The sequence below is a fragment of the Panthera tigris genome, chromosome B4, assembly GCF_018350195.1.
Source record: "Panthera tigris isolate Pti1 chromosome B4, P.tigris_Pti1_mat1.1, whole genome shotgun sequence".
In the NCBI taxonomy this organism is placed as follows: domain Eukaryota; kingdom Metazoa; phylum Chordata; class Mammalia; order Carnivora; family Felidae; genus Panthera; species Panthera tigris.
The window spans coordinates 20,520,757-20,543,219 of NC_056666.1; the positions used below are offsets into that span (position 1 = coordinate 20,520,757).

Below are 22,463 nucleotides of genomic sequence, written 5' to 3' on the forward strand. Positions count from 1 at the left end.
GAGTTTCCTTAAGGTATATGAGTCTAAACAATTTTTAATGACTTTCTGCGGCTGATAAAATTAACATTCTTTTAACAGGAATGGGAAACTGTTCTTTTTAATTAATTTATTTAAGTAATCGCTACACCGAAGGTGGGGCTTGAATTCACAACCCTGAGCTCAAGAGCTGCATGCTCCTTCCACTGAGCCAGCCAGGCGCCCTGCCCCGATACAAGTAACATTCTTAGTTATTTAAAAGGTTTCAACTTCTTCAACTATTTTCTAGCTAAATGTATTATAGTTTATCCTACCACCAGTTTATTCCTGCTCCGCCGGCTATAGCTATAAGTTGAATTTTTTAGGCTTCAAGCCCAGCAAAATTCCGAGAAATAAAATTAAAAATCATGTTGGCATTACTCGTTATGATGTGTCACGTATGCAGAAATAAGGCAGTTGTGTTTCTTTGGCAGTTTAAAAGTTTCCCCCCCCCCCAAACCTTGTATCGTATGACATCAGACGCAGGTGTTAGAAATGAAAACAGAGACATAGTACCCATGTGGCTTCCTCCTGACCTCCATTATTTAAAGAAATGCGGTGATATAAAAAATATTTTAAATTATTATTTATTACGAGTTACCTGAATCGCACCTGCTCTAATAAGTTCGTAAGCCACAGCACCTATGTTCACCTTTTACTGCATTAGTTTAGTGAGTTTTTCTCATACTTGATACATGAAGTTTAAGTATACAACTGTTTGATAACAATATTAGGAACATATTTACATATTCAGATGCTCGACATAGACTGTTAAAGGCTCTTCTGTCTTCAATTAATGATCTGAATGATCTCGACGCATTTCTGGGCTTTGCTGGTATCACAGAACCAAGAAACTGAAAACCAAGTAACGCTCCCCAGAAGTAGCATTAATTGCAACATCTATAAAATACACACTGAAATTTTACAAAGCCAATTTCTCCATAAATATTTAAGCGATTTTTTCCAAAAGCCTTCCCACCTGTCTTCTCTGTATGCCACAGCGAGTACGAGGAAATGCACTAAGCACCTGCCTACATAATAAAATCAACTACTTACATTAGAGGGCAGTTTTGCACTCCTTGCCCCGCCTCCATTCTCATTTAATCCCTCCTCTTTACTTTCTGGCCTCTAAATCCTATTAATCCCCGAAATAGGATGAGACTGAACATACTGAAAAAATTTTAGGATCAAATTTAAAACTGCCGCCTAGGCACCTGTCCAGCCAGGGCAAACCGTGGTGCTATCTCCCCAAAGTGTCCCGAAATCGGGGTCTGTATGGGTATATCCCAAAGGCCAAACATCAGTCCAAGAATCCTTGGGCTGCACATTAGCCCCCATTGCTTGAATCTATTCTTCTTTCTATCTTTCTTCCCTATTTTGCCTGGGCTATTCCAGCCTGTCTTTGTTTCTAATCTGGCCTTCTCCAAGGAAATGCTATCAAATTGTTTCCCAAAGATCCATTTCACATTAAGATTTCCTGTTCCTACCCAGTTTTCATTTCAATAAAACGAAGCAGCACAATGAATGTGCAATTTAACAATGCCCTTTAGTATTCCATGAATGTTCGATGCGTTTCTTTTTTCCTTCATGAACTCTGGAACAAAACGTTAATGAAACTTCACAAAAATTCATTAAAAATATCACCTTTGGTTTTAAATTAACTAATGAATCAAGGAGCTCTAAGTCAGAAGGAGAAGTATAATACAACAGTGAGGAGCATGGGCTCTGGAGCCTGGCTGCCTGGGTTCAAATCTGTACCACGCTAGTGACTAACTGCAGATTCAGGCAAATCGGCCCACTGCACCTTGCTTCCGGTAGCTCATCTGTACAGTGGCAACAGTAGGACCTACCTGGAAGGGTTGTTGTAAGGATCGCACTTTCTTCCATGAAAGCACTCAGAGCAGTGACTGGCCAGGACTGAACACTCACTAAATGTGAGCCCTAATTAACATGGACACCTGAAAATACAAAGAAAAGCGTAACTATTCATTTGCGGGAATAAAACATCCCTTTTCTCCAGAACCCTCCTTCACGTTTCTGTAATCTAGACCCAAGACAATAATTATGAAGAAACTATGATTACTTCTGAAAGGCAGCATATATTTAGAGAATGAAGTACAAGGTAACTATTTTCAGAGGACTTTGCATTTTGGGAACTCCATCGTATATGCTTATCGAGGCAAAATATGTTAGCAGTTTCACTTTGCATCTTTCTCATAATTTTTTTTTTTAAGTTTAACACAGTCACACAGCTGTTAAAAGACAAAAACAAAAAGCGGGTTTGCTCCCTTTCCGAATAGATGGGAAATGTGGCAGGTCCTTTCCATCCTCCATAAAATTCTGGCCCTTGAGTATAAAAAGTGAAATGTAATACATAAATGCGCCTACGATCGAGCCCCCTCAAAGGCTTTAGAACAAGCATTTCTGAATTCACCAGTACCAGGAAGAGTCAACGTTGAAGTTATTATACGGGAGTTTATGCTTACGCGGACGGAGAAGAGACCAACGTTGCACGCACGATTCAACATTAGTGTTAAAAACCGTGAAGAGTTTTAAATCAATGTGCAGCTTGAACTTGGCACCTTTTAAATACATACATGCACGCGACCTCTGACATCTCAGGGGTCCTGAAGCAGAACGAGAGCAGCTCGGGCCGCGCTCCCGCCGCCGGGGCCTCCGGGGCCGCTCGGAGCTGCGGAGGCGGGTTCGAGCCCCGGGCGCGGCCGCGCGCGCGCGGCTGAGGGGCCCGCCCGGGCTCTACGCGCTCTCGGCGCTCGCCGCCGGAGCCTGCCGGTCCGCTCGGAGCCCGCGGGAGCCTGGCGAGGCAGGGAAGGGACTTGTGCGGCCTGAGCTTCAGGAAAGAGCGAGGAGGACGAGGGCTCCTTTGGGCACCCAGCGGCCTGAGTTTGGGAACTGGGAGATCGCAAGTGAAAGTAGGCGCGGGCTTTAAGGCGCTGGACCCTCCCGCCGACCCCGGGGAAGGGCAGGAAGAGCCCACCTGCCCGTCTCCAGCAGGGGACGGCTGGGGGAGGGGCCGCCAGCGCTCCCGGAAGCTGAAGAGCCGCACGCAGGGTGGGCGGCGAAGTGAGCTGGGCGGTTTCTTTTCCCTCAACCCCCGGATATCCACCTCCGAGTCGTCTGTAGGTCTGAACTCCGAGAATTGTGCAAAAGTACCGGCGACAAGCCCGCAAAAGACGGAGCCGTCCCTGGGTGGGCTCGAACCACCAACCTTTCGGTTAACAGCCGAACGCGCTAACCGATTGCGCCACAGAGACTCCGGTGCCATTTGCTACGCCAGCTATAGCTTCTATGGGGAAGTGTAAAGGCAATGCGCGCCTGTTACTTTCTCTGCTGTTTCCCGATTCACACTATTAAAATCAGAATCTTTCACTCAGTATATCTACGTCTCTTCATTTTATTTTCAGCCTTTAACGCATATTGAGAAGTTATAAAATACAACAAGATCGAGCAGAATTTCAGATTGCAGCGTGTATTAAAATACCGTCGTTTCCCCCCCCCCCCCCAGCTCCCGTTTGGAACGTTCTGTTTCAAGAAGATAACTATTTCTGATGTTTCCTTTTTATAGGGAAATAAAAAATTTAATCTTGTGCGCTGAGAAACTTGCCTTTCGTTTCAAACTCTTTGTCCAGTGTTTTGTTCGCTAATCTTCATGATTTACTTGTGTGGCATTCATAAGGTTATCTGAATTGTATTTATTTGCCTTCTTTATTTTTATTTTCCAGGTATTATTAAGTACATATAGGCAATCCCCGTTTGCTTGTCACGTACTGGCCTGCTTGCAATTATCCGTCACTGACATGTTTTTATTGGAAAAGAGCTCTAGGAAAAAGCTACATACAGTAACATTCGTTAGTCCTGTGCATTCTAGTTCATTGCTAAATCGCCCTCATGCTCCCTAGATGTAGCCTAAATACGCACATTTGAGCCATGCCACTTGAAACACACGTCTCGCAGGATATTTATAGCCCAATTGAGGAAAAAGAAGTTAAGAAAAAAAGAATGATTTCTAACTCCTAAAAATCCCTAGCTGTTGACAAAAATCTCTATAGATGCTCTCTCTGAAAATTTTCCCCTTTGTGTGACTATTTCCAGATGTCCGTTGAGGTACTCTTCGAAACGCTCAACACTCTTTTTTGCCTCTTCTCTCCTCAAATAACTGCTCGTTTCCACTTGACAACTCTATATTTAAATTTTGAACAGTCATTACATTGCTTTGCCCAGAATCCCTGGAGAAAGAATTCGTTTTGTGATTTATAGAGGTTGTGGCTACATCCTCAGTCCAATCAACATTTGGAGTTCCTGTGGCTTGATAAGGCAATTTAAATCGGCTTTGGAAAACAATTAGCAGGATTCCTTGAAAGCACTGGGACATGAAACAGCTGTGAATTCACACCCAGCTGTACCAGTCGTCTTTAAACAAACTTTTAGAAATGGACTCGAGAATTCTGAGTTTGGGGGGGGAAAAAAATCCAGGAAGCGCTTCTAAAGAATAGCTAATGAGTCTTATTTCGTTTTATGCTGCTACCTTCACATATGATGAGAAACCTTCGTTTGTATTTTATGCACCTGTTATTGTAAGACTACCCCGCTGGTTTTACTTCTGTGGATACCAAAGTGAGTGTCCTTTCGGCTGCTGTTGTTCCTGTGTCTGTTCAGTGAAAGCAAACTGCAAGGAGGTCCCTCATCACCCCTTCATTCAGCATTAACCCTCCTGCTTAAAATAATATTAGAAACTGTTCTTTTCATGTGAATACCTTCAGCTCTTTGGCTCACTTCAGTCATCATACGAACAGGTTAACTTCTAAAAAGAGAGACGATGAGAAGCGGCTGATGAGAAAAACTGATTCAAAAAGGAATATTAATTTGCATGCTAAAAATGTGTCTATGTGAATGCCACATTTGTTTTTAAACTCAGTCTTGAGTCTGGTTCTGTTGTTCATATTTTTTAATAAAATAAATGGCTATTTCCACGGCTCATTAGCTTTGTCTCTTTTTTAGTTTTTTTTGTGTTTTTTGTTTTTGGTGTCATTTCTTGAAAATACTTCAAAAGAACGTGTAAATATTAAATACACTAAATGGAACCTCTGTGTTTTGCTCCAATAATAAGCTGTCTATCAAACAGCTTTTATGCAAAATGCCCCCTTACAAAAATAAAAGTATGTGTTGTCCTCTAAACCTTGGCAGTTATTTCCTCTTAGGCCTTCTATCTATGCCCAGTATTTAAACCCAAATTAAGCCCACTGGAGTAATTTTAGAAACATACATTATCTTTTCTTAAATTTCAGGATAGCCTAAGATAAACAAGTTTTATGGCTTCATTAGTACTTAGGTCTTTATAATTACTAAAAGTGAAAAGGACTGAGCATTTTGCCCCCTTTTTGTGTATCATACACAATTGAACTTTACCTTTTCCAAGAATGTGCCCTATCAAAGAGGCTGACCTGTGCAGATTAATGGGCCTATATATATTTTATTTCCTTCTTAGAGGGGAAAAAAAGAGAGAGAGGGAGAGAAAGAACATCTGTGCAAATGGGATCCACCCGTCTTACCAGACAAGGCAAGATGGACCACGTTGATTTATACACCTTCCAGGTAGTACGAGTCCAATGCTTCCGGATAACGTGCCTCCAGCCTCAGACCGACAGAATAGGCAACTCACAGGATTCCCATTAACACACTGGTACGTGACCTTCATTCTTTTGAATGACTGTATTTCAGCAAGATGGTGACTGAGTGGTTAAAAATGAAAAACCCAGTGGGTCAGGACTTTTGTGTAAATACAGCGAGTTGGAGAAATTATCTCAATAAATGGAAGATTGTGGCACCGGGAAATGAGTTAAAAGAGAACACTAAAGCAAGTGTCACTGAGAGCAAGAAAACTATGAGACCAATGTCCAAAGCCGTTGAAGTCATGCTTTAAAACTGACTTATAGTAGAGTTGAACCCTTCCAGGCAGTTTCAGGTTTAAATTCTATTTCCTACTCACAAAAAGTATCATTCAAAACTGTTGACTAAGGGCCAGTTGTCAGGTTAGCAGGCCAATGGCAGCGTCCAAAACACTGTTCACAGAGAACAATTGCTTCCACAGTTTACTGCTAAGGTGGGTCTACTCACAAACTAAGAAAATTAAGAAACGTATTTTAGAATATTGTGTCTTCATCACTTTTATTTTTTATTTATTTATTTTAAGAGAGAGAGAGAGTGTGTGTGCACATGAGTGGGGGAGGAGCAGAGAGAGGGAGAGAGACAATCCCAAGCAGGCTGCCTGCTGGGAGATCAGGACCTGAGCAGAGAGTGAATGCTTAATTGACCAAGCCACCTGCTTGCCCCTTCTTCATTTTTAAAACTGTCTCTTAGCTGGAAAGTTTTGTTATTCAGATAATTATCTCCATTTCATTCTTTTTTAATGTTTACAGAGAGAGAGTGTGTGAGTGGAGGAGGGGCAGAGAGAGAGGAAGACACAGAATCCGAAGCAGGCTCCAAGCTCTGAGCTGTCAACACAGAGCCTGACCTGGGGCTCGATCCCATGAACCATGAAATCATGACCCGAGGTCGGACGCTTAACCAACTGAGCCACCCAGGCACCCATGAATATTTCTGCATTTTAAAGCCAGAATTGGTGAAGAGTGTAATGGTTAAGTGCATGCATGCTGTACTCAGGCTGCCTAGATTGGAACCTAGCTCTATGCTTAATGGCTGTGTGCCATTGGGCAGGTCATTTAACCTCTCTGTGCCTCAGTTTCCTCAACTGTAAGAGGGAGATAATAATAGTACACGCATGTTAGGATTCATTCTTAGCATTCATCTTGAGGGTAAAATCAGACAAGCACTTAGAACAGTTTCTGGCACTCGGAAAATACTATATATAGCTGGTTTTGTTTGTAATGTTGTATTTCAAACATAAAAATCTAGATCTAGCTTTTAAACTTTTTTCTTTTTTTGAGTAAGCTCTCTCCCCACTACGGAGCTCGAATTTACAACCTCAAGATCAAGAGTCACATGCTCTACAGATTGAGCCAGCCGGGTTCCCCCTTTCATAGTAATTAATAGTAGATGTATGATGGTTAGTTACTGAAGACAATGAAATGCTAGATTATTCTATGCTACTACTATTTGGATTCACGGACCATGAGATCATGACCTGAGCCGAAGCGGACACTTAACCCACTGAGCCACCCAGGAGCCCCTTCTTCATTTTTAAAATTGTCTCACTTAGTGGGAAGGTTTTGTGAAATTACTCAGATAATTATCTCCATTTCACTTTTAATTTAATAGACATGATTTAAGAGAAAAGGTAGAGAGGCAGAAATCACATATTGATACACTACCTAATGTGTCGGACGAAAATTATTAAAACTAGAGTTTATTCGTCACAAAGCTTTCCTTTGCATATGGAAATCATTTGTATGGTTTTGCCAAATTATACAGATCTAAAATTTTAGTCATTGCTTTTTTCATTAGTGGGAAAGTATTATTCACAAACTGTGTTGATGATTTCAACTGTGTCCAGACCAAAAGAATCCTGGCCTCAGCTAGAAATTATGGGGGTTGGGGGGCAGCATGGATTTTAACTTTCTTTAGTATACGCCAGTAACTTCTCCAGGAAAAGAAACCTACAGTTATCTCAGTAATTTGGATAGGTTCTACCTCACAGTCCATTTCTTGACCCCAACACTGTTAATACAAAAGCCACAGCCTTGTATTTCCCATGATGCTTTCACAGAAACACTTCGAGGCAATAGTTTTTTGCTATGCCATCTATACAGTGAATGTGCTGCTGAACGGGCAGGCCTCTCAGTCTGAATTTACCTATTAAAAATTAACACTAAAAAAAAAAAAAAAAAAAATCGGAAGAGGCATGCCTGGGTGGCTCATTCAGTTAAGTGTCCGACTCTTGATTTCGGCTCAGGCCGTGACCTCAGGGTTCGTGAGATCTAGCCCCACTCAGGCTCTGCACTGAGTGTGGAGCCCTGCTTAAGATTCTCTCTCTCCCTCTGCCCCTTTCCCCCGCTCGCACGCTCTCTCTCTCAAAGTAAATAAATAAACATAAAAAAAAAAATCGGAACAGATATCCTCTTTCCATTCCCTTCAAAAGAATAAAGAAAACCGGCAACTGCCAAAGGGAGACTCAGTTTCTCAGCTGTGAACTGCCCGGAGGTGGGAGGCAACGGTCAATCAGTTGAGGAACTCAGAAACAGGAGAAAACCAGTGTGGAAGGCGTTCAATCAGCAAGGTAGCAAGACAGAGAAGGAAGAGTGCTAAATATTGCCGGTCTTGGAGGAAGTAGAGGCTCCCTGACTCTTGAGAATTTATCAACTTTGCACTGCCTAATTCACAGAGCTATTGCAAAATAACACATGGATACATTTCTTTCACTTTTAAGACGTTATGCAGATACACCGTTTACATTTTTCAAAAAGTTACAACTCTTTAGACCTCCTGTATGGAAGTGAAAGAATAATATCTAATCCAATCAGAAGGTGCAACTTAGATTAAACCAGAGGATCTAAGCCTCTAGTCATTATGGCCAAGAGGATTTATTCAGGAGCAACGCCAGTCCCTGTCACGGTCCTGGTGAACTCCAGATGTTCCCAGTAAAGGCAGAGAAAGATGTAGGGTGAAGCCACTGCCCCCCGTTATCACAGTTCCAATAGAGTTTCAGGTATAGGGGTAGGGGGCAGACTAATGCTCCAAGAATAGCTCTCTCCTTGCAGCTGCTTTCCAGAAAATGAATAGGAAACCTTGAATTAAAGTCAACTAAGTCATTAGGATGACTGTACCTTTTAAAGAGCAGGTACTCGGGGCGCCTGGGTGGCTCAGTGGGTTAAGCGTCCGACTTCAGCCAGGTCACGATCTCGCGGTCCGTGAGTTCGAGCCCCGCGTCAGCTGGCTCGGAGCCTGGAGCCTGTTCTGTGTCTCCCTCTGCCCCTCCCCCGTTCGTGCTCTGTCTCTCTCTGTCTCAAAAATAAATAAACGTTAAAAAAAAAAAATTTAAAAATAAAGAGCAGGCACTCAATGAACTGCCTACTCCATGAATAGTGAACCATAGCATCTATATATATGTATATTATATATAAATATATATATATGTATATATAATATTATATGCACGTGTGTGTGCATATATACAAAGCAAGCTCAGCTAAATCCATAGTTGGAAAAAAAGATTTTGCCGTATTACAAAATGATTCATCCTAGACTATTGGACATAGTGAGTGCTCTCATATTTATTTAAATATTTTTTAATTATATTGTTAAATTAGATTTATCTAAATATCTATTTAAATTATTTATTTAAATCTCGTATTTATTTATTCTATTTAAAGTAGGAACCCATGAAAAGGATATTTTTCAAATATGTGATAACATGAATAAAGCACTAGCCCAATGTCCAGCGTTCATGAGGGACGAAGTTATGAGGTTTTGGCCCTTGACAAGGTAGCTGGTGGCCCTGTAAGGACGCTTCTACTCTTCCAGCCGCCCGAGTTGAAACCTTGACATCATCTCAGTTTCCTTTCTTTTCTTTCTTACCTTTGGTCGGGCCCAAAGTCACAGATTCTACCTTCATAACTTCTCTCAACTGTCACTTCATTTCCTTTGCACACGCATTCCCACCATTCAGTATTAACCCAGTATATCCAATATACCTATTTCCCGACATACAGCTTGTTTCCAACAACTGGGCACCCAAAATAATAACGTTTAATGAGCATTTACTGTCAGTCGCATCCATTCTATTTCTCTCTCATCTACTCTGTAAGATGGGGACTGTTGTTATACCCATTTTATGGATAAGAAAACTAAGGCTTACAGCGGTTTAAAATTTAAACTCCAAATCTGTCTGAACTTCAGATAATTTGCCGAAGGTACCGCCTGCTGGTCCTGGTTGCTGTGCTTTGTTTTTGCTCGTCCCTCTAGGGAGAACACCCTCCCTTGGCCATCTTGCCTGTTTAAGCCTTATGCTTTCTTCAGGCTCATATAGTGAAGACTTTTTCTCTATGAAGCCTTTCCTGCTCTAGTTTGAGAACTAGATATAATCTTTCCCTCTTGTAAACCATCTGGCACTTAATGCCCCCTTCGTATACTCCTTGAGGTCAGAAATGTGATCCATTTTGGGTGCCTGGTGGTTCAGTCCGTTAAGCGTCCGACTCTTGTCTGCAGCTCAGGTCATGACCTCACAGTTGCTGAGTTCGAGCCCTGCATTGGGCTCTGTGCTGACAGCACGGAGCCTGCTTGGGATTGTCTCTCTCCCTCTCTTTGTCCCACCGCTGCTGGTTCTCTCTCTTCATCTCAAAACAAATAAATACAAATTAAAAAAAAAAAAAAGGAAATGGGATCCATCTTTATGCCTTCTGTAGCATCTGACTTAGTGTGTTAGATAAGTATATTGGATAATTGAAAATAAAAGTGAAAATGAGCGAACTGTATTAAATATTTTTGGTAAAATATTAGCAGATTTTACAGATTCCTAATAATGAAGCAGGCCAAAAATTAGTATAAGAGGTTATCAAGGGTCATGACAAGAACCTGACATTGGTTCAAGAAGAGACAATAAGAATCCAAATCAGTTGTTTCTAGAAAAACTTCTGTAAATGTTAAAGTTTTTAAAGTTAAAAAAAAAATACTGCTATCCTTAAAGGTGATTTCGATACCATGAAGACTAAAGTGCCATCCTAAATGTATTCATTTAACAAATACCTGCATCGTACTTCGGGTCAGGGGCTCTTTCAAATCCCTTGCAAATATTTACTAGTTTAAATTTTATAATAATCTTGTGAGGTAGGTTCCATTATTATCATCGCTGTCTAACAGATGGGAAAACTCAGAACATAATAACTTACCCAAAATCACAGAATTGTAAGCGACAGAGCAACGATTCAAATCAAGGCAACCTTCTCCACACTACCTTCCTAACCACTAGGCTACGCTGCCTCGATTTTCTTTTTTTAATTACGCAATAAATCTTGTACTTACAGTTAAACTTATTTTTTTTATTTTTTTTAACGTTTTATTTATTTTTGAGACAGGGAGAGACAGAGCATGAACGGGGGAGGGTCAGAGAGAGGGAGACACAGAATCTGAAATAGGCTCCAGGCGCTGAGCTATCAGCACAGAGCCCGACGCGGGGCTCGAACTCACGGACCGCGAGATCGTGACCTGAGCCGAAGTCGGCCGCTTAACCGACTGAGCCACCCAGGCGCCCCAAACTTATTTTTAACAATTGGGAAACTTTAAAGTCTCCCATTACTTACAAATTTTTTATTTGATATAATTTCAGACTCCAATAAAAGTTGCAAGAGTAGCAGGAAGAATTCAACCAAATTTTTCCAAATGGTAATATCTTACTGCACTGACTTTATCCTGTTCTCTTTCTTTCTCTCGATATTTTTTTCCCTCATCTGTTTACGAGTAAATTGCAGACATGATAACCCCTCAATACTTCAGGGTGTTTCCTAAAATTAAGGAATTTTATTAAATGACCACAGTGCAATTTTCAAAGTTAGCATTTTCACATTGATAACGGCATTGTTACAGTTAGGCCATAATATATAGACCTTATTCGGCATTCACCAATTGTTCCAATAAGGTCCTTTATTGCAAAAGAAAATTCAAGATCATGATTTGCATTCAATCATCATGTCTTTAGTCTTTTTAAATCTGTAACCATTCTTGAGTCCATCCCTCTTTCTCTCTCCTGCACATGATGGTGTTGACATTTCTAAAGAATACTGGCCAGTTATTTTGTAAAATGTCTCTAAATGTCAGCTTGTCTGGTGTTTCCTCATGACTAGATTCAAGTTAGGTACTTTTGCTCCCTCTGACACATTTAGTAAACTGGCCATTGTAACACCAATCTGAAACACTGGTAAAGTAAAATAAAATAAAATAAAATAAAATAAAATGGGCTAGAATAAGCACAAAGATGGGTGGTGTTATCATGAGTTTAGAATAGAACTTTTCTATTCTATTTCTTTTCTATTCTATTCTATTCTATTCTATTCTATTCTATTCTATTCTATTTAGCAGAAATAGAACTTTAAGTTTCTCTACATCATACCATATGAATGGTCTCAACCACTTAAACAGGAATATTCTTGAAATGATAATTTAAGTTTTTACGTAGGAGTCCCTGAACCACATCTTGTTTGTTTGTTTGTTTCAGTTACATATTCACCAAAGAATTCTGATCCGACACTACGTCTCTTGAGAGACACCCACCGGAAAGGGGAGTAACCATTGCATGGAATTGGTTCTGATTCTTTGGTAAGATGCAACCCTTGATGAATGGTCATTGAGTGTTGCAGAGTTTAAAAACCAAATCCTTCTTATACTTGCTTATGAAGAATCGAGTCTTCCGCACCTGTTAGCCCCTTGGTGAACAGATCAACTTGAATTTCTAAGACTGCAATTCTAAGATTCACATAGACCTGCTGGGATATGTCAAGGTGTAATCAAGGGCGCCTCCTCTAGTCCTGGGTTGCCTCCCACAGTTTGTATTAGGATTCTCCAGAGAAGAAGAACTAAAAAGGATATACACAGATATACAGAAAAAGATTTGTTTTGAAGGATTGGCTCTCAGGGTTATGGAGGCTGAGAAGTCTCACAAGCTGCTGTCTGCGAGCTGGAGACCCAGAAGGCTGGTGATTCCAGTCCAAACGCAAAGGCTCTAACAACCAGGGCTGCCAGTCTGGGGCAGAGATGGCTGTCCCAGCTTAAGGAGAAAGCAAATTTGCCCTTCCTCTGCCATTTTGTTCCAGTCAGGCCTCCCAGCCATCCATCCTCAGATGGATGATGCCAGCCCACATTGGTGAGGGGGATTTTCTTTACTCAGTCTACTAATTCAAATGCTAATCTCCTCTGGAAACAACTTCACAGACACACCCAGAAATAATGTTTTAATAGCTTATCTGGGCATCCTTTAGCTCAGTCAAATTGACACATAAAATTAACTATCACACAGTTCTTAAGCATGACCAATAAAACACAGGGAGCAGAGATTTTGCCAAAGATTTAGCACTGTCTAAATAATCACAGAGATAAAAAAAAAAAAAAAAGTCCTCTCAGAGATAACAGGGGATCCATGCACAATTCAACCAGTAATCTCAACAGAAACATTGTGCCAAGTGCTCCCCTTTGTGAAAACAAAAAGGAACTTGTGATCTTTTTACTTAGGGGAAAAAAGTCTTTTCTTATTAAGAAAAAAGATCTTCCCTTAACTCCTTTAAAAGTTGTTCTTAAAGAATCCAATACACCTGTCTATGACAGTCCGAGAAAATTATTTTTTCTCCTTCGTGTCAGACTCTCCTTGCTATCATATCTCCTCTACCTAGGGAATACTGTTTATACTTTTTCTTTTTTCTGTGAAATGTATCAGTGGCAGAAATACAGAGACTACAATTGAATCAGCACATTCTATTATGCTAGAGTTGAGATTTTGGGCTTCTGAGAATTCTTGCATTTAGAGGAAAGGCATTTTAAATTCCTAGTGTAAATCCATAGGATAAACAAACTATTTTTTTCTAAAATTAATCATTTGAAGGGTTTTGTGTGAAGTGAAACCCCAGCATCGAAGTTAGATTAACATTAAGTATCCTAACAATATGAATTTGAATACCTCAATTCAAAATTGACTTTTTTTTTTTTTTTAACAAGGCTCCACACCCAACGTGGGGCTTGAACTTGCACTTTGAATAGAGAGTCACATGCTCTACCCACTGAGCCAGCCAGGCCTCCCTATAATTGCCTTTTTAACTGCTTCACAGAATACACAGAGAAAGAGATTGCCAAAGCCCACATCATCAACATAAGTAGAATTATATAAAAGTTCCCTGCCAGTGAGCATTTAAATTTAGATTTGTGCATACAATTTAGTTATTTTAAATGGGAGATTTGACATGGAGAATTCTTTTTAAAAAGTTATGAAAGAAAATCCAGACTCGCAATCCCTTGAATTACCAAGGAGGTTGAGAATGAGAATTTCTTCAATGCAATTCACTTTACTGTTTTGGAACTGTAGTTATGCTACTGGCATGAGCATAGACATAAAGATCAATGAAATAGAATTGAGAACCCAGACGTTCTCAAATGCCGTGGCCAAATGCTTTCCAACAAGAGTGCAAACATAATTCAATAGGGACAATACAGTCTTTTCAACAAAGGGGACAAGTACATATCCACATAAAGAAGAATGAAGTTGGATCCCTAACTCACACCGTATATAAAAATTAAGTCAAAATGGATTAAAGACATTAATGTGGGGCCCCTGTTTGGTTCAGGTGGTAGAGCATGTGACTCTGAATCTCAAGGTCATGAATTCAAATCCCACATTGGGTGTGAAGCCTACTCAAAAAAATAAAATTAAAAAAAGAACATCAGTGTAAGAGCTAAAACTGGTAGAAAAAAATTGGCCGTAGTTTTTTGTAACTGTGGATTAGGCAATAATTTCTTTTTTAAAAATGGCACAAGCAATGAAAGAAAAAGTAGATAAATTGAATGTCATCAAAATTTTAAAAATTTGGTGCCTCAAAGGACTCTATCAAGAAAGTGGAGGGGCACCTGGGGAGCTCAGTCAGTTAAGTGTCCAACTCTTGACTTTGGCTCAGGTCATGATCACACAATTCATGAGTTTGAGCCCCACGTCAGTCTCTCTGTGTTCAGAACCTGGAGCCTCTTTCCAATTCTGTGTCTCCCTCTCTCTCTGCCCCTCCCTGGCTCATGCTCTCTCTCTCTCTCTCTCTGTCTCTCTCTCTCTCTCAAAAATAAATAAACATTAAAAAAATTTTTTTTAAAGAAAGCAGAAAATAAAACCCACAGAATAGGAGAAAATATTTGCAAATCACATATCGGAGAAGGGTTTAACATCTGGATATATAAAGAATGCTTACAATGCATTCATGAAAAGAAAAATAACCCAATTTAAAAATGGGAAAGCATTTGTAGACATTCCTCCAAAGAAGATATACAACTGGCCAACAGACACGTGAAAAAATTGCTCAATATCATTAGTCATCAGCAAAATGCAAATCAAACCACAGTGAGCTATTACTTCATATCTACGAACATGGCAATGATAAAAGAGATGAACACGTGTAGATGAGGATGTGGAGACACTGGAACCTTTAAACATTGCTGCTGGGAGGGTAGAGTGATGCAGGCACTTTGGAAAACAGTTCGGGAGTGCCTCAAAATGTTAAACACAGAGTCACCATCTGACACAGGAATTCCACCCCTAGACGATTGGAAACAGCCACACAAAAACTTGCACAATATTTATAATAGCATTATTCATAATAGCTAAAAAGTGGAAACAACCTAGTCCATCAAGTGATGAACTAACTGATCAACAAAGTGTGGTGTGTCCAGTGAATGGAGTATGATTTAACCATAAAAAGGAATGGGGTACTGACACATGCTATAGGATGAGTGAACCTTGAACACTTTATGCTAAGGTTTGTTTGTTTGTTTGTTTGTTTGTTTGTTTCATGCTAAGGGAAAGAAGCCAGACACAGGAGACCACATAGGGTATGATTCCTTTTATCTGAAATGTCTAGAATAAGCAAAACTGTGGAGACAGAAAGGAGAAGGCAGAAAGTGGGGGAGGGAGGATGGGAAGGTGACTGAGAAGGGCTTGGGGTTTCTTCCGGAGGTGATGAAAATGATCTGGAATCAGATACTAGTGATGGCTACACAACTCCGTATATACACAGAATCGTACACTTTGAAAGCGGGAATTTTGTGGTAGGCGACCTACATCTCAGTAAAAATAAATAAAAACAGGAAACAAAACTGTGCCTTCGAATTGTTTACTAGTTTGCAAACGAAGCACAGAGAATTAGCTATATTGCCCCAAGTTAGCAACAGAACCTGCATTCTGATTTGCAAATCTGCATCTTTTAACCTATTGATTCACTGCGACTCACTAGATCTAACCCAATTCCCAAGCTGAAACTGTCACGTAGCTTCCAGTTATTTACTGAAATTGTAGGACACATTTGGCGGGAAACACTTCTCCCCCTACTCACTATGTAAAATGCAGTGACTTGACATTTAAATTTCCTTCTGTGTCATCGATGTATTTAGGGTCAACTTTTAAATTAATTGGTATACATTGATTAAATACCTAGCATGTACCCAGTAGTGCACATGTAGAACTCAAGCTCAGAAAGTCAGGGAACTAGAAATATAAATTGAGAGGAGCACCTGGGTGGCTCAGTCAGTTAAGGGTCCAACTCTTGACTTTGGCTCAGGTCGTGATCTCACAGTTTATGAGTTTGAGCCCTGCATCGGGCTCTGCCCTGACAGCGTGGAGCCTGCTTGGGATTCTCTCTCTTCCTCTCTCTCTGCCCCTCCCCTGCTTGCTCTCTGTCTCTCTCTCAAAATAAAGATAGACCTAAAAAAAAAAAAAAGAAATATAAATCGAGATATCGTGGGTCTGTGGGTGCTGGTTAAGGTCCTAAGATTGGATGGAATTGCTTAGGAAATGCAAGCAGACAGAAGAAAGGAACTAGGACAGAACCCTGGGGACAGACTTTTCAGAGCGGTCAGAAATTATTCTACTAGTAACAGGCACTGATAAGAAGTGGTTAGTAAATACAGAAGTAGGAGAAGGTCACCCTGCCTGATATAAAACGTATCTTATTATATTACATTGTTATTATTTGTTTACATGTCTGCTATTCCCTGATCTCCTCCAGTTTCTGCCTTCCTCTACTGCAACAACGTGTTTAAATAAGTCACCACAACCCTCCAAATTGTCAGATTGCAGGGGCTTTCTCCAGTCCTTATTCTGTCACTGTCTTGCATTTGATTCTGCAAACAGACCATTGCTTTATTTTCTCTTAAAATGTCAGCATCAAAATGGTGCTTCCTTCCTGGGGATTCAGAAAAGGCAGCTCCTTGGACACGTGCCTGAGGTGCCCCTGCACAAAACCTTCCTTTCAGCGTGTGCGACTCACCTCCCCTTGCCCCTTGCCCGCCCACCCAACCCCCACTGCAGTCTCCACCGCAGAATGAAGCCCATGCATGGTTCTCTGTGATTCTGTCTCTATGAAGCTTTACTCGGCATTCCCACTGCACCCCCCCAACACACACAGAAGAAAAGGAAGACTGTGATATCTAGTACAACAGAGCAATAGTAGGGAAGAGTCCGGGTTTCATTGGAACAGGATACCTTACACAAGCTTCATGACCCCTCTCCTGGTTCCAGCTCCTTTGCAGGACCCTCTTCCTCTGTTGAGTCTAAATATGGGCGTGCTTCTTCTAGTCTGGTCTACTCTCATCTACATCTATTCTAATTTCATTTGCTCTCATGTTGTCATCTCTCCATACTGATAGCTTATCGATTTCTATTTCTTTTCCAGATTCATTCCTGATGTGCAACAAGATATAGCCGTCCTGTCCTTATAGACATCAAATTCAGTGACAACATGAAAACAGGAACTGTTCCTCCCAAGAACATGTTTTTCTTCCTATATCTCTACCCTCAGGTACCTTTTAACCCAACCTTACAATCTAGGAATCACCCTGTCTCTTTCTTTCTCCCAAACCAATTGATAAGGCAAGCCTATCCATTCCACCACCGTAACATATCTGAGATTCAATGACATTCTCGTTCGTTCATCTCATTTTACATCCTGACCATTTCTTTCCTAAATGGTTACCATTAAGTCATGGTCCCCCTACCTCCCATCGTGACTTTACTCCAACTAACCCGGCAATACACTTGAGAGAGTGATCTTTCTAAAATACAAAAGCAAATATTTAATTCACCAAATGACAACAAATGTGATTACCTGTATCATGGTTCCCAAACTGCACATGAGTCACCCTGGAGTGCCAAGGTGAACTCATGGAGTTACAGCAGGATATTTTTTGTTTGTGAGGCAAGTGCAACATCTATTAGACCCCAGACTATCACTATCATGTCGTTTGAACATAACTACTCCATGAAGAGAACTGTTGGGTATTTCCTTTGGCCTAAGACATCATGAAAAAATCATGAAGACACTAAAGGTACAATGAACTGAGAAGGTTGGGGAACTTATGACCTACCAAGTGTGTTCACGCCCCTCAGGACACCATGAACTGGCCCTTACCCACCTCTCCAGCCTCATTTCTCTCCTTGTCTTGCTTTTCCTTCTCCCCCAATCCTACTCTACAACTCCACAGATAGGCTTACATCTCCTCAAATGTGTCCTTCCTGCCATCCCCAGTGATTCGGCTCTGACATTAAGAGAGTAGAGACATGGTCTATCCAGGGTCTAGGGACGAGAGCTGGTCCCTTCGATAGAACACAGAATGAAGTAAATAAATCAGGGATGTCGCTCCATAAACCCTATACTGGGTGGATTCTGTATGAGTTGCATTATTAGAAGTTAGAAAAGAAAAGAGAGGAGAGTAGGGAGGATGGGAGGGTACGGGAAAGAAGAGGAGGGAAGAGGAAGGAAGAGGAGGGAAGAGGAGGGAAGGGAAGGGGAGGGAAGGGGAGGGGAGGGGAGGGGAGGGGAGGGGAGGGGAGGGAAGGGAAGGGAAGGGAAGGGAAGGGAAGGGAAGGGAAGGGAAGGGATAGAGACAATTGACTGGCTATTATCTGGAATTCTATTTGTATTTGTCAGGGCAACAGAAGAGGTAGCCCTCCCCTGGTTCCTATCCTGCTCCCCATTTTCTGTAGAGATCTGTATTTTCCTAGGGTGGGTAACAGGCAACAGTGAGATTGTCTTTGTTGACGGCTGTACTACCCCTTCCCTTCCCTGAAAAGAAGCATAGCGCCTGAGTGACATAAATGACGGCGCCTTTCTTTGTGCTCTATTTTCTTTCATTCGATCACAGAGATTCTTCTGCATTTATTTGTTCACCTGTCTCCTTCACCAGACCACAAACTTGTGGAGGGCCAAGACTATGCATGATTCATTGCTATATTCTCTTCACCCAGCAGAGTGCCTGATACAGAGTAAGTGATGAGTGGATATTTGATGACAGGTGGGGATACTCACCACTATACTGAGGAGAAGAATGGATATGTGATGAATGAAGAAATTAGAGGGAGGGTGTGGTTGAGAACCACAAAAAGTGATAAATTAGAAAAATAAACATGGATGAAAAGGTCTAAAAGTCACTGATGATATTAATCAAAGATGTTTCAAGAGAGGGACCGGGAGAGGCTGGTTTACAGTTGTTGAGGAACAGACTGGAAAATGTGGCAGTGTTCACTGCCTCCAGTCATTCCCCCATTTATTCCTTGCTAACCAGAATTCCAGTTTTCTTTAGGCATGGAGAAGATTCCCTCTGGTGTAGAAAGGTGGGTCCAGACCCTAAACTAGGGATGATAATATGGTAAAGTGCTCACTAATGGTATGTAAGGGGAACTCCCTTAGTGGTTGCAATATTTTGGAAAACATTTTACCTCTTTGAGAAAAGCTCCTGAAGAATACACTTTCTGCTTGCCTTCCTGCCTTCGAACCTGGGGTGAAGATGTGATTCCTGGATTTGCAGCAGCCATTTTGCAACCATGAAGCGAAGGTCAAATGAATTGCAGAGCTCTGACATCACATCATCAAGAAAACACCAGCAACTCTTTACCTCTAGACTTCTTGTCATATGGAAACATAAATGTCTATTTTAGCTAGGTTTTCTGTTACACTCATTGATACAGAAAGAAAGAAAAGAGAGACCGTAAGTACCGATCACTCTTTCTAATGGACATGTTACAAACACTACGGTTTGTCTGCTACAGGACACAGAGATTGTTTGGGAGTATTTGGAAATGAGGCTGGAAATGCAAATGAAATGAGGCTACTGGGGCCTCTAATACCCAAAAAGAGACTCGGGCTGCAATTGTGTTGGCAATAGGGGGCCATAGAAGGTTTTTGAGTAGCTTTGGAACTTTCAGAAGATTACTTTGGCAAAATTAGCAGGATCCACCTGTGCCGAAGAGTGATGCTTCTTCTTTGTCTAACTTTCTGACCTTTATTGGGCGTGATTGTATTGGCGACGCCCGCTGTGTGACTCAGTGGGTGTGAAAACCGCCTCGGTTCACGCATGAGGAAGCCAAACAATAACCATGTTGCTTCATGATGCTTGTCTTCACCTACTACAAACATAAGGTCTCAAAGCAAATGAGTTGTTACATCATTTCAGCGCTGCCAAGATATGAATAGCCCCTGAGGAAGTTACAAGTAAACAAAACTTCTGTTCATGAAAAGTACCAATGGTAGAGTTAAACATCGTATGAACTCCTGCCATATAAAATGAGAGAATGGGACCACACATATGCTTCCAAAAGACCAAATTCCTGATATGTGATCTGCACAAAAATACTAGACATACCTAAATAATAAATTTTACATGCTAGGCCTGAAACTGTTAGATTTTTCTGGAGTGTTTCAACAGCGGGATGCCTGGCTGACTCAGAGGAACATGCAACTCTTGATCTTGAGGTCATGGGATCGAGCCCCACATTGGGTTTAGAGATTACATAAATAAATGAAACTTTTTTTTTTTTTTTTTTTTTTAATTTTTATTTTTTTTATTTTTTAATATATGAAATTTACTGTCAAATTGGTTTCCATACAACACCCAGTGCTCATCCCAAAAGGTGCCCTCCTCAATACCCATCACCCACCCTGCCCTCCCTCCCACCCCCCATCAACCCTCAGTTTGTTCTCAGTTTTTAACAGTCTCTAATGCTTTGGCTCTCTCCCACTCTAACCTCTTTTTTTTTTTTTTTTTTTCCTTCCCCTCCCCCATGGGTTTCTGTTATGTTTAAATGAAACTTTTTTTTAAAAGGGTTTTTCTATAATGGTATGGAGGGTTTTTAATTTGCTCACTTTTAAAAAACAGTTGAGTGATTTCGTCACTTGAGAATAAATGCTTTTATGCTGAGTCATACTTTCAAACATGTTTCTCTCTTCCCACTAGATCTGCTCAGAAAACAAGCTTACAACAGAGAGACACCATATGAGGGGAAAATCTCGGCTGTGAACATCACATACCCTTTAAAGATTATTCAGGAAAACTATAGGGGAATGATGTCTACTTTGTTGCCATACATGTGAACACCAGCTCACAAGGATTATAATGGGCTGAGAAAAAGAAATGTGTCATTGGTTTGTCTTTTGGATTAGGAATTGCTGTTACAGAATTTTAAATGAACTGTAGCAAGCTTATAAGAAAGTACAAAGAACACAAAGGGTTAACATCTTGCAACTGTTCCCTCCGACCCTTTTACAAAGAGACACCCCCTTTAGACTTCTTCTCCTCCTTCCTTCTTTCCTTTCTCCCTAAGAAGAAATCATTTTTTTTTTTTTGAAGTCAGCATGTATCCTTCCTGTCAGTAGACTATACTCTCACTTACAGAATATGTAATTTATCATTTCATTTCTAGATTGTGTATTGTAATCTTCCCTTACTCCAAGGTCATGAAGATATTCTCCTGTATTACATTCTAATATATTTTTTAATGTTTATTTTGAGAGAGAGAGAGAGCACTCACCAGCATGGAGAGACAGAGACAGAGGAGAGACAGAGACAGAGGAGACACAAGCTCCAAGGCTCCGAGTTGGTGACCCAGAGCCCAACGTGGGGCTTGATTTCACAAATGGTGAGATCATGACTCGAGTCAAAATCAAGAGTTGGATGCTTAACCAACTGAGCCACCCAGGGGCCCCTCCAATATTTTTGAAGTTCTATTATTTTTTTAATTTAAGGTTTTCATCTGTCTGAAATTTAATTTGTGAGTCGGATAAGATCAAGATCGAATTTTAATTTGTGAGTGGGATAAGGTCAGGATTGGTTTTTCAATATGAATTTGTCTAATGAAAGAAAATAAAGAATTAATTACTCCTTTATAATCGGTCAGCTCCTCGACAACATACTCCATGATTTACCTATATCCTCCTCAATATACTACCTCAGTGGACTCTGAACGTTACTGGTTCTCAAAATACATATATTTTTTTGGATAACTGATACTTTTTTCTAGCCCCCACTGCTTAGAGGATATACAAAGTGGTCCATGTAGATTAATCCAAGTTGTGCCTTAATTTATCCCCCACCTCACCCCCACCCCTGAACAGGAAATAACATCTTAATAGGATTAACATGGCCAAAGTATTGAATCATTCCAATTAAACTAAAGGGTACTAATAACTTCCTAACTTTGCCCATTTTAAGAAATCTTGTCTGGGGAAAAACCAAAATCTACCTACCTTCAAGTTAGACTCCTCTTGTTTATCTACCAGGAGAAAAACATTAACAAAGTAGGACCTGAATTTAAAACAAGTTTTAACCTATTTTTTTTAAGACTTGTAAGTCAACTATTTTAGTCGGAAGAAAACACACACCAAACTCAGTTTGATAAGCATATTGTGAGGGTACCAATTTACAGATTTAGGCTCTTAATAAGGCCTAGTTACACTGGTTTAGTTCCT

At 40.6% G+C, this 22,463-nt stretch overlaps 1 long non-coding RNA gene and 1 other non-coding gene across 3 annotated transcripts; one reads left to right on the top strand and one right to left on the bottom strand.

Annotated features, from left to right (window-relative positions):
* Positions 1-3,216: 3,216 nt before the first annotated feature.
* On the bottom strand, positions 3,217-3,290 carry TRNAN-GUU. The gene has a single exon. It is a non-coding gene; the product is annotated as a tRNA-Asn (tRNA).
* A 2,243-nt stretch (positions 3,291-5,533) lies between these two features.
* On the top strand, positions 5,534-21,085 carry LOC122240241. 2 transcript variants are annotated; one of them, XR_006219671.1, is made up of 5 exons: positions 5,534-5,716; positions 12,200-12,300; positions 17,397-17,522; positions 18,865-18,985; positions 20,953-21,085. It is a non-coding gene; the product is annotated as an uncharacterized LOC122240241 (long non-coding RNA). The 2 variants fall into 2 exon arrangements; XR_006219672.1 differs by lacking the exon at positions 5,534-5,716 and adding an exon at positions 11,316-11,370.
* The last annotated feature ends 1,378 nt before the right edge of the window (positions 21,086-22,463 follow it).